The sequence below is a fragment of the Pogonomyrmex barbatus genome, unplaced genomic scaffold, assembly GCF_055798465.1.
Source record: "Pogonomyrmex barbatus isolate J1 unplaced genomic scaffold, ASM5579846v1 scaffold9, whole genome shotgun sequence".
NCBI lineage: Eukaryota > Metazoa > Arthropoda > Insecta > Hymenoptera > Formicidae > Pogonomyrmex > Pogonomyrmex barbatus.
Window position 1 is genome coordinate 7,797,047 of NW_028297193.1, and position 12,496 is coordinate 7,809,542.

The window sequence follows — 12,496 nt, forward strand, 5'->3', positions numbered from 1 at the left end:
ATTATAATAAAACACATGTAGCAAGTATTATAATATAACTATTGTTCTATATTGTTAATTTCTATATTCCAGATAAATAAGTATTAATTATAGGATGCGCCGTATATTAGAAGAGCGCAAGACTCCCCTCCAGGACTATAAGTTCCCCTTCCAAGATACTACAGGAGGCCCCTCTATGACAGCATGGCCCCCACTTCCAGGCGCTGCAGCGCAAGCGCAACCGCCCCACCAAACCGTCGCCGCACGCCGAGCCGCCGAATCAAAGGAGCTCAGTGCAACGACCAGCACAGAGCAGTTCTCGGTGAAGATCTTAGGACTTCCCTTCGCATCTCACGGTGGACTCAATCCAGCCTCGGGAACCCCGCATCCTAACTTAGGTTAAGTGCGCGAGACGTAAAATCCACAGTACGTGCGTTTGTTCTCAATTCTTCGAATAATACGACGATTATTTTGTTCTTTAAATCCGAAAGTAAGGATTATTTTTCTTTATCAATCACATCTTGAGTTAAGATTCTTTGTGAATTTATCACAGAAAAGTATAACTACAATTATTATTCATATACTACTATCAAATAATTACACACTTAAAATAAAGTAATATTAATAGCGTATACTCTATTGTAAAGAGTCCATTGTATCGAGCAAACGAGGATTTTCCTCGTATAATTATATTCATACAGTTCTATTATTTTATTAAAGTTAAAATGAAAAGTGGAAGTGTCTGTGTTAACAAGCGAACCTTCCCTACCCATCCTTGCGAAACGTAATCGACTGAGTTCGCGAGGTCAAAGATTCTTTAACGCGAATTAAAATCAAAGTGTTTTTGCCAATTACTCAGTTCGTTTTATTGATCCACTGGTAGACACCGCTACCCGCTTGACGGACCGGCCCCTCGACGTCGGAACTAAACCGAACTGTTGTTCGTTTTCAATATTTCAAAATTTCTTTGCATTCAATTTCAAATATAGAGATTTTGTGCCTTGGTGTACCGGCCTCTGATCGTCCGGCGCCCACCAAAGCGCCCGCAAGGTACAACATCTCTCGGGTGTGTTAAAGTGAAAATAATAATCGCTATTAAAACAGATCTTGCATTCTTGGTGTACGGGCCTCTGATCGTCCGGCACCCACCAAAGCGCCCGCGAGACGCAATATCTGTAGCAACGTATCTTATCTTATCCTGAATGCGTCACTGCATTCCATTGCAACATGTTCTATCACGTATAACGTATAGAGCCCCGAGTGAAAATAAAATTATTATAATGTCTCTTAGGAAAGAATCTTTTTGCGATGCCGAAGCGAAGGCATAGAGCCGGACAATTTCAAAGCTTAAAAGCACTCTTTGAAAAACTGCACGAACTATTACCAAAACATTTGCGAGACTTACTTGGTGTCGAAAGTGTCTATGACGAAACATACGAAAACTATTTCAAAGGAAGTGTGTGGTCACCTAGTCCGCCTGTTCCATGGAGGTTACGACCAATTGAGTTCCGTATTCCGAGATTGCCGCCACTAGATATTTCGGACACCGATCCCAGGAAGTCTGTTTATCATCGGACCAGAGCTGAGATCCTGTACAAGTACTACTAAAGGTAGGAAAGACCTTATTCATTAGCACGCTCAAATAGATAAATTACCTATATGCAAGGAACAAGTAAAGTCACGTCGTCTCGAGACCTCTCCGGGTACGATCTATTTGAACCATGTCGGATTATGTAGATGCGTGACAGAATTCGGTTATGGCTTAATAGGATACGCCATTGATATTAATGAAGCAAGTCTTCTTTGTTTGACATGTAAAGTAGAACGTAATCCTTATTTCCCGAAGGAAAATTTAAATTAATCTTACGTCATTATATGAGTATCGGCAATAATTCCGCGCCGCGAGAGTGTGAAAATTGTCACGTTACATTAAGTATTCGCCGCAAAATTCACGAGTGCAGCGGATGTTCCGACGGTTTTGTCGCTTTTAACGCATTTTTACGCGAAGAAGAAAGAGAATTTGAAGATCTCTCACCAGCGAGTCTAGATATAGAATCAAGCGTCGGTTCACATGACATAATCTTTTCAAGGAGATTGAGCTTCTTTTTATACTATCTGCACTTAAATCGCGAACGTTCTTAGGAACCTTTAGGAAAAAATTATAAAAGAGATCTCTAGCCGCTCAGGGATCTCGCCTTCTTCCTAAATTTTCAAAATTTTGGGAAGCTACAACATTCAGCTCGATGTGAACGCGGAAAATTCCAGTTTCACTCGGACGTACATAAATGTGCGCTCCGTCACCCACCACGGGACGTGACAAATGTAAAAATTGTATCTCCTAAAACTTTTAGGTAGTACCTTAGCTAATATTTGATCATTTATGATATATACTTTTATACCTTTTTGTACTTAGAATTAAGATGAGGAATGTCGGTCGAGTGCCCTCCATTTCTATTATAAGGGGGGGGGTGTCACGTCTATCGCGTCAGAAATGAATTAATTAACAATTTTGCTTCCTATTGTAAAGGTATTACCCTTTTCAATTTTACAACGATAAATCTTTATAACATGAAGCAAAGAACCGACGTGGTACATCCCTGAGCTACCGCGAGCCCCATCATGGCGATTCTCTAACCTCTGTGACGTCCTGGGAGGTCCTGGTAGATCGGACGGAGCCGAAATCAACAGATCCTCGATAGCTACACTCACACATTATTTGTGAGATTCTTTTCCATGCGGTTAAGAGGGTAAAACTTCAGGATTAGATACTGCGAAGGAAGTAGGTAACAGGAATGTCGAAATGACTTTTATTTTCAGGAAAGAGTTTTCGATTTTGGGAATAAGGAATAATATAATAATTGGAATTTATTCACTGTTATAAATGATATATATATATATATATATATATTTAGCGAATGCGAGTGGAAGTACAAGTGCAAAAATGTACGTGCGCGTACAAGTGCGAATGCGAATGCGAATAAAATGCAAATATGTAAGTGTCCGTGGATGTGAATCGTAAATGCGAAATGGGAAATGCGAAACGCGAATATGGTATCGTTGCTTGAGGTTTTTATATGTTGCCAAAACATAGAAGTAGGGGTGACCTAGATTCCAATGTTATGATTCTACAGGTCTGAATAAAGCCTTTCATTATGAGTCAGCTATGATTCACGCATTTAAGACCTTCTAGTTGTTCTTGACATAGTTTTCTATTGGTCGACTTAGCCTACATTTGCTATGAGTCAGCGATGACTCGTGGTACTAAAATATTATGGCGCCCTTGACATTTAACGTTGGCCTACTTTCGCTTGTAAACTGACCATGAGTCACACTTGTGACTAAGTATTATGGCGGCCTTGACATTTAACGTTGGCTTATTTTCGCTTACAAACTGATCATGAGTCACACTTGTGACTAAATATTATGGCGGCCTATTTTTGTTTTCAAAGAGTTATACTTCGTTATAATAATTCCTTTGTTATAACGAATTTAATAAACATATAGTTTGCTTGAATTTAAGTTTTTATAATAAATATTAATCATCGCAATATTGTTTTAGATATACTTTACAATTTTTATAATAATAATGATTACATCGTATAATTAGTATATCTAAAATATATCAGTATAACTCTTTTTACATTTGTAATATATTATTTATTAAATGTTTTCAGGTACAAAATGGCTCTGATTGCGATTGGTTGGATCGTTAGGGTAGTTTTCCATGCATATTAATGTTCAAGATTTTTGTCATAGCCATAGGATTAGTGTTAATGAATAATGGAAAGTAACAATTATAAATATAAGTCTAGAATGAAGATTTCTAGAAGTTGAACTGGTTTATATACGGAGATTTGCCTGCTGTACTGATTTGAGTTTTTGAGGTAAGTGTATGTAAGCAAGTTTATAATTGTTTAAATATCTTCTAAACGGTGCGAGTTAGGTAGGTATGTGTAATGAGGTAAGTTGCAGGATTTCCTGTGTGTTGTTCAAATCTTTCATAATAACTATTTGTTAATATAATAATTTATTTATTTATAAATTTTATTAAACGAAATTTAAATCGTAGAATTTCTTTTCTGAGATAAAATATGTTTCTATCATTGGATTGTTTATATAATTTCATAAAGAAAACTATATCTTATAAGGAAAATGTACGTGTAATGTACGTATATATGTATATATGTGTGTGTGCTTTCATATACCCTTAATTTGTTTATATCTTGAGAATTAAGAATCGTAGCCACAAACTATATTTATGTTTTCGAAAGGATTTTTGATGGAGAATGTATTTATACAAGGAAAATATATCCATATAAGGACATCAACAAAATTTATCCTTGAAATATGGATATATATCAGGTGAACTGTTGAATAAATGTTTTGTCATGGATTTTGTTATATTGTTATTATGACTTTTATTCCTTATTCATATTCTTTTTATTGTTATCAATTTTGTTATTAACTTTTATATTTATTATTAAAATGGAACAAAAGTGAAAGTTTGATATACAAAGGTGTCTTAGTTTCTGAAGTTATATTTGACGATATAAAGAAATTGATTGGTATTTTGTTATTTATATAATTATATGATTTTGTTTATTAATTGTTAATAAAGATATTACAATGTACCGATAATTGTTTTGTTATAGTTTTCGTGCATTACGTGGGCGAGGTTATATTTCCTACATTTGTTTTTTATTCATTATTTACTATTTGTTGAGATTTTGTTGTTAATGTTGAAATGCTTAGATAAGGATGCGATATTGAGCTCTTGTGACGTCAGGAGAGCCGTCGGGTGTATTTTCTTTTTTTTCCTTTTCTTTTATTCCCTCTTCTCTCTTACTTATCTGCGCAGAAGCGCCACTGTATTAGACTATAGCGTCAATACCGGACGGTAATAGCCGGCTCTCCCGCCGTCCAACGTATGGTGTAGAAGCACCCTATCATTATACACTATATACTATAGCGCGTTATATACTATAGCGCATGCGTTAAATATAAGTCACCGGAATAATTATCAATTATAAATCAAAACTAATAACAATGTACAGCAATATCATCGCACAACATTTCATTTTTCTTACGTAACTGTATCTATATACATATATATTAACATAAAACACATTAACAATTATATCTTAAGCATCGGTATCTGTAATAATACTATTGATCAGATTAAATATGGAGCATCCGCATTCCCGTTGACTGCGCATAGTCCCCTGCCAGCCGGGCCCTGATTGGACGACCGACGCACGACATAGAAACGCCCGTCCAATGCAGCAACACCATCACCGCCACGTGCGATGGAGTACCCATGCCATCCGCCATCTTGCGCGGGAGTGCCGCCGCCGCTAAGCACAGCAGCGCTCGCCGAAGCGCAGTCACTCACTTAAGTCCGTGCCGTCAATCCGTGAACACGCAATTCTTGTGCGCTCCGCACGAGCGCCTTGCGACATACTCCGCGTTCAAACTCAACTCTCAAAATCGAATTCAAGCTCTAGTTAAGTTAATCGAGTTCTAGTTAAGTATTAATTTTAAACTAAGTAATAGTTAATAATCTTACTAGTCTAATGTTAAATCGCGAGTATATTCTGTCTTATAAAATATATACAGTCTCGTACTACAACCACGTGCTCTCTTCTTTATTTCGCACCACCGTCTCGTTAGTAATTAAAAGTGTTCGCGAGGTTCGTGAGGCTTCACGCGAGATAAATAAATAAATTCTTAAACTACATAGCGTTGATTGAAACAAGAACGCTGAGCGTCTCCCGGAGCAGGTGTTGTGCGTCCATCTGCACTTACCACGACGGAGACTCGAAATTCTTGGTCGCGATAAATACCATCGTTCCTACGCGAAGTCAAAACGCGACGCGTATTGGCTCGCTGCCGAATGATAACCATTGTTTTTCCGTCAATATTTGAATAATTCGAAGCCTCATACGAATGCCGAGAGGCAGGAAGAATCGTGGCGGTCGCAAGACCTTCATCTGGCATCTCGAGTACGACCTCCACGTGGCAACCATCTTCAATTACAACGAGATAATTGGCAGAGAAGCAGAATTCGACGGAGAATACGAACTCCTAGTGCATGATAAGCTCTGGAGTGGACGGCCAGCCCCGCCAGCACCCGCCTCATCGTGCGATCTACAATTCCGACCTCGGATCTCGCTCGAGGAATATCTACGTCGATCATCGTAAGTCACGGTAGGTGAACCAATTTGATAAGTTAAATCCCAGTTCCGCTGGTCCACTTGTAAGAAGGTCCGCCGCGCATAATCGCGATAATTTCGTTAAACGACATATTAAAATTGCATGCCACGTGCATATTCCACTGCAAAACTTCTCCTCAACAAAGGAATTCGCTGCGTAAGCAAACGTGACCGCTATCGCGCGAGGATAGGGAAGACGACCCGACCGGAAGGGTTTTACGACCGACCCTTTTTTTTGAGTACTGTTTACCTAAGCGTAGCGATTTCACTCGAGGAATGCACGTTCAAGTGCTCATTTTCAACCTCTTGAGAATACATTGAAATATCCGAAATTATTTAGCATCATGTGCGAACGCACTTCACATTTACCGGAATCTTTAATTAATGATCGTGATGTGCCTTCCTCGAACTGATTTGACACGCGGCTCACGCACCCGACGTGATTATTTCGCGGCGACTATTGAACTTTTCTCTGTCATTATCCCAACGCGAAGAATAAAAACCAATTGAGGATATCTGACTCTCTACCTTGATGCAATCGATTCGTTGCTGGCGATTTACCGCTTGATCGCTGGTAGCATTGCCGAACGGCAGACGTGTCCCCCTTTGTCCGGTGCTACGCGGCGTGCCGCTCCCGCGGACCGTCGCCGGCCGTGACGTAACACTCTATTTTCTTTGTTACTTTACTGAACAGTTGTTATTTTACTGAACAGTCTGGAGAAGTGATTTCAGTATGATTTCTGTTTTTTGTTAGTGAGGTTCTAGGGAAAATTTACTAGGAACATTAAGGCTGTAGTAGCGCCATAAGGTTGTAGTAAGGAGCGGCCATTTTGTATAAATCTTTAAATAATTTTAAGCGGTATATTCTTTTATTAAATGTATAGGAAAGGTTTGACGGTGCTGTCTCCTAACACAGTTAGTCATAAATAATTAAAAATTTTGAAAAATTTACACTGAACATGATTAGAGGTACTTTCGGCGCTGAGACGTGACACCTCCCACGCGAGCGCCGCACCCCCACTACCAGCGCCTCTCACATCGAGCGCGCACCCCATAGCGTCGCCGCAGTTTCGAGCCGCCGAATCGAAGCACTTCAATGCACGGCCGACTGTAGGCAGTTCATCTCGCGAATCCGACTGGAGAGGACCTCCAGTCCGTGAACTCCCTCTTCTAATTCGATTCCAATTCTAGTATTAAGAAAGTTCAATTCCAATTCTAGTATTAAGAAGTAACTCGAATTCAATTTCAAATCAATTCCAATTCTATCATAGTACTAGTGAATCTAACGTCACTCAATTTAAATTCAAGTTCTTATAAATCTAATTTTAAACGTGATTTACAATTTAATCAATCTTTGTACCAATTAATTTTGTATTTGAATACCTTACAATATATATAAGTGAAAAGTGATTAGTGTGTGTCAAACAATTAATAAATCCCAATCCTTCCACCCATTCTAACGAAACGTACAATCGATAGAGTTTGCGAGGTAGAGTGACCACGCGTAATTTAACCAAATAATAAGCGACCCGGGAAGCCGTGCTTGCTCTCTTGGCTAGCAAGTTGTGCGTCCACCCGCACTACTCCTCAAGAGAGGTATCGCTTCTCACGCATTTTAATTCGTCAAATTATAAGATATCTGACAACCTGTCCCGCCTCTTGGCTAGCAAGTTGTGCGTCCACCCGCTCCCCACAGAGGGCTACAGGTTCTCATCGCGATTGAAAACTTAATCTTTTATTCGTAATTTGTAAGGGAAGCAACATTTCCTTTCATGGTCATTCTCGATGCCGAATAAACGCAAAAACCGCGCCGGACGTCAGCGTGCGATTCGTCGAACTCTGTATGAAATTAAATCCGCGCTCACCGGTGATTTGAGTGAATTGCTCGGGTGCGAAGAAATCTACCAACTAGAATACAAAGCACATTTCAAGAATAGCCTGTGGGCTCCAAGTCCCCCGAATCCAGCAACGTCGCCTCCAGACACTCCGCATCCTAGTGTGCATCCCGAGACTCGCCAGGCCGACAACGAGAATTAAAAGTCCGAATCCTGGAACCAGGAATTCGGACCAACGAAAGGTAGGTGAATTCCATTTTCTATTTGTGAATTGCGTTATGTGCAGAGGACAATCGAAAGGCTTACGTCAAAAGAAAACACATTCGGCCGCCGTTTTTAATCATCAAATAAGTATCTCTCGGTGTGTAGTTGAATTCGGGTATGGTCTTGTTGGCATAGCTACTGATACAAATTCCGCCAACTTCATATGCCTAGAGTGCAAATCCCGGTATAATCTCAATTGTGATCAACTACAATTCACAGCTATCTTAAGGCATTACATTAATGTTGGGACTACTCGGAAAGAAAAGCTTTGCAATTTTTGCAGTATCGAATTAGCTCTCTGGCGTGAGGTAACCGACTGCGATCCCTGCTCCGAAGCATTTGTGGCATTCTTAGAATATTTACGCGAAGAAAATACTTCTTTTTACGCACTGCCAAATCCTATCGTTATTGACGTAGATGCAGAGATAGGACTGCATGATATTATTTTTTCTAGGAGACTATCGACCTTTTTACACGGTCTATACACTCGCAATTTATATCAATAATCCAGTCAAATTCAGCTGTAAAAACCAACACGCAGCCCAGTACGAGCAGACTCGCCTCACGCGTAGCACGTCTCGCCTGCAACGTAACAATAGCACATTTCTGTTCCATGATGTCTCTATACAATCTCATTAGTTGGGTTTTAACGTATTTCTCCACATATACAAACTTCGAATTTACATATGTGAAGATGTCGAGATTATCCACAGATATGCGGGTTTTAGATTGAAAGGTTCTTTCTCTTTGAGTTTCGAATATTAATAACTTGGGGTGCTCTGTATTGTAGAGCTTATATCCGCATACGTTTACTTCTATAGTTCGAGCTAATGCAAACGTTGTATCAACCGTAGTTGTATCATCCGGTGTATATCTCAGGTGCTGTTTGGTTATCTCGCGGAGACAACTTTACTGTTGTCCCTTTATATAGGACATCATATCTGTTGAAATGACAACTGTCGTATGGTGGAACGGTCCAATAGGTTTCGATACCATCGTAATCATTACATCCTCCTTAGGATGCTGTGCATTGTGTTCCTGTGTTCAACGTAATTTGTCCGCTCTTTTTAGTGGAATTGTGAAGGTTCTCAGGTTAATTTTGACAGTGGCTTGGACTACTATGTCCTCCCATGTGCCATATCCGTCTGTGTATTGTGCTCCGGCGCATTGTCCGTCGCTGTAAGCGATTCCAGCTAACGTAACACTACGATAGTTGGTTGAGTTAACGATGAGGCGATCAACAACGGCGTTGCCCAATGTCGCTGTTCCTGTTTCGTCGAGCTTTTTACAATTATATGCTCCCATTATTTTGACGTATTCTTTCTTTCCTTCAGTTGCGACTGATACGTGGGAATGCATTCCGCAGTGATAAACGTTTCGATCTATTTCGAATTTGCATTGGTAGACATTGATGTTTCGAACTCTGAGATTTGAAGTAATTGAATGAATATCCGTTTTGATAGGTTCAATATGTTCCTAATCACATTTCCCTATGTCGAGGAGTGACAATGTGATTATGTTCAGTCCATTTCCTCCACAATTATAACCGGTCAGTGCGGCTGTGAAGGTTGGTAAGATGAGGATTGCTACTAGGGCCATGTAGGGCCATGTTTTAGCTGTGGTGGTCGAGTGCGTTCTGATCCCTTCAGGCTTGTCTTCTACGATGTCTTCTTGGATGCTTGGTGGGGGTTCAGCGAGGTGGGGGCTCCGACTCCCTTTCCTCTTTAACTTGTCCATGTGTACTATTCTAGTTTTGCCATGTTTGATTAATATTTTTACATTATTATTTTCCAATAATTGTGTAATTTCGAACGGACCCGTATACTGGTCAGCGAGTTAATTTTTAATAGGTTCCTTTAACAAATATACATTATCTCCTCTTAAATTACGTTCTCTCGATTTTTTATCGTAGTATTGTTTAGATCTATGTTGCGCCTTAATCAGATTATCGCGAGCTGTACTCTGTGCTTGCGAAATTTTGTCATACAATTTTTCTAAATAATTTGCATAACTCTCGTTTTGTTTGTTGTTCAAATTATCCTTATCGAGAGATGTACGAGCTAGCTTTCCATAAACTAATTCGTGTGGTGTAAAACGCGTTCCTTTATGTACACTGGTATTATAAGAAAAATTTGCTATTTTAAGACACTTATCTCATTCATTGTTCGTATTGACGAATTGTTTTAGATATTCCCATAGTACATGATGAGAGCGTTCTACCGATCCGTTTGACTGTGGGTGATATGCAGTAGTTTTGAACTGATTGATTTTAAATTTTCGAGCTATAGTTTTCATTAAGCTATTCAGAAAGTGCGTACCCTGATCAGTCAGGATAGCTTTGGGCGCTCCGTAAATGCAGATAAAATCGTATGTTAAGGCGTCGGCCACATCGATAGCGCTTGGATTTTTTAGAGGGATGGCTGTAGAATGTTTTGTGAGCAAGTCTTGTATCGTGAGTATATATTGGTTTCCGGAATTTGTCACAGGTAGCGGACCCATGATATCTAACGAAATTTTATCGAATGCTTTTTCAGGCGTGTCCGTGAGGACCATAGGTTGACGCGGTTTTATTCGTACTAATGTGACGTCAGGAGAGCCAACGGGTAATATTTTTCCTTTTCCTTTTATCCCACCTGCGCAGAAGCGCCATTATTCTAACCGCCGAAGTTGGCAACAATCGGCTCTCCTGCCGTCGACGTATCACGTGATGCGCCTTACCGCCAGTACACATACACCATAGTAAATATAAGTATTATATAGGCAATTTCATAGATTGCAAATTATTAAATAATCGATAATAGTAAGCATTTTTCCTAAAATAAGTAATAAAATTAAATAATAATAATAAATAAAATAATAAATAGTAATAACAATTACCACTTTCCTTACTCATAGCATAATCACCGCCGCTAATTTACACCGTTAAATAATAATAATACTAATAGGTTAATAGTTAATAATTAATAATAAATTTAATGACAATAGTCAGATTAATAATTAGTATGTCTAATATAACACTTACATCAATAACAAAATCATGTTAACAATAAATCTAATTAATTGTAAGATTATTACTACAATAAAGCTCGCGTTACTGTTACGCGCATCATCTCGAGTCAGCCACGCGCTGATTGGCCGACCAACGACCACTGTAGATATGTACATTTAGCCTAGCCCTATACTCTATGCCGCCGCCAACGCCACGTGCGTTGGCGTACTGTGACGTTAGGAGAACCGTTAGGTATATTTTCTTTTTTTTTTCCTTTTCTTTCATCCTTCTTCTCTCTTACTTATCTGCGCAGAAGCGCCACTGTATTAGACTATACCGTCAATACCGGACGGTAATAGCCGGCTCTCCCGCCGTCCAACGTATGGTGTAGAAGCACCCTATCATTATACACTATATACTATAGCGCGTTATATACTATAGCGCATGCGTTAAATATAAGTCACCGGAATAATTATCAATTATAAATCAAAACTAATAACAATGTACAGCAATATCATCGCACAACATTTCATTTTTCTTACGTAACTGTATCTATATACATATATATTAACATAAAACACATTAACAATTATATCTTAAGCATCGGTATCTGTAATAATATTATTGATCAGATTAAATATGGAGCATCCGCATTCCCGTTGACTGCGCATAGTCCCCTGCCAGCCGGACCCTGATTGGACGACCGACGCACGACATAGAAACGCCCGTCCAATGCAGCAACACCATCACCGCCACGTGCGATGGCGTACCCACGCCATCCGCCATCTTGCGCCGGAGTGCCGCCGCCGCTAAGCACAGCAGCGCTCGCCGAAGCGCAGTCACTCACTTAAGTCCGCGCCGTCAATCCGTGAAGACGCAATTCTTGTGCGCTCCGCACGAGCATCTTGCGACATACTCCGCGTTCAAACTCAACTCTCAAAATCGAATTCAAGCTCTAGTTAAGTTAATCGAGTTCTAGTTAAGTATTAATTTTAAACTAAGTAATAGTTAATAATCTTACTAGTCTAATGTTAAATCGCGAGTATATTCTGTCTTATAAAATATATACAGTCTCGTACTACAACCACGTGCTCTCTTCTTTATTTCGCACCACCGTCTCGTTAGTAATTAAAAGTGTTCGCGAGGTTCGTGAGGCTTCACGCGAGATAAATAAATAAATTCTTAAACTACATAGCGTTGATTGAAACAAGAACGCC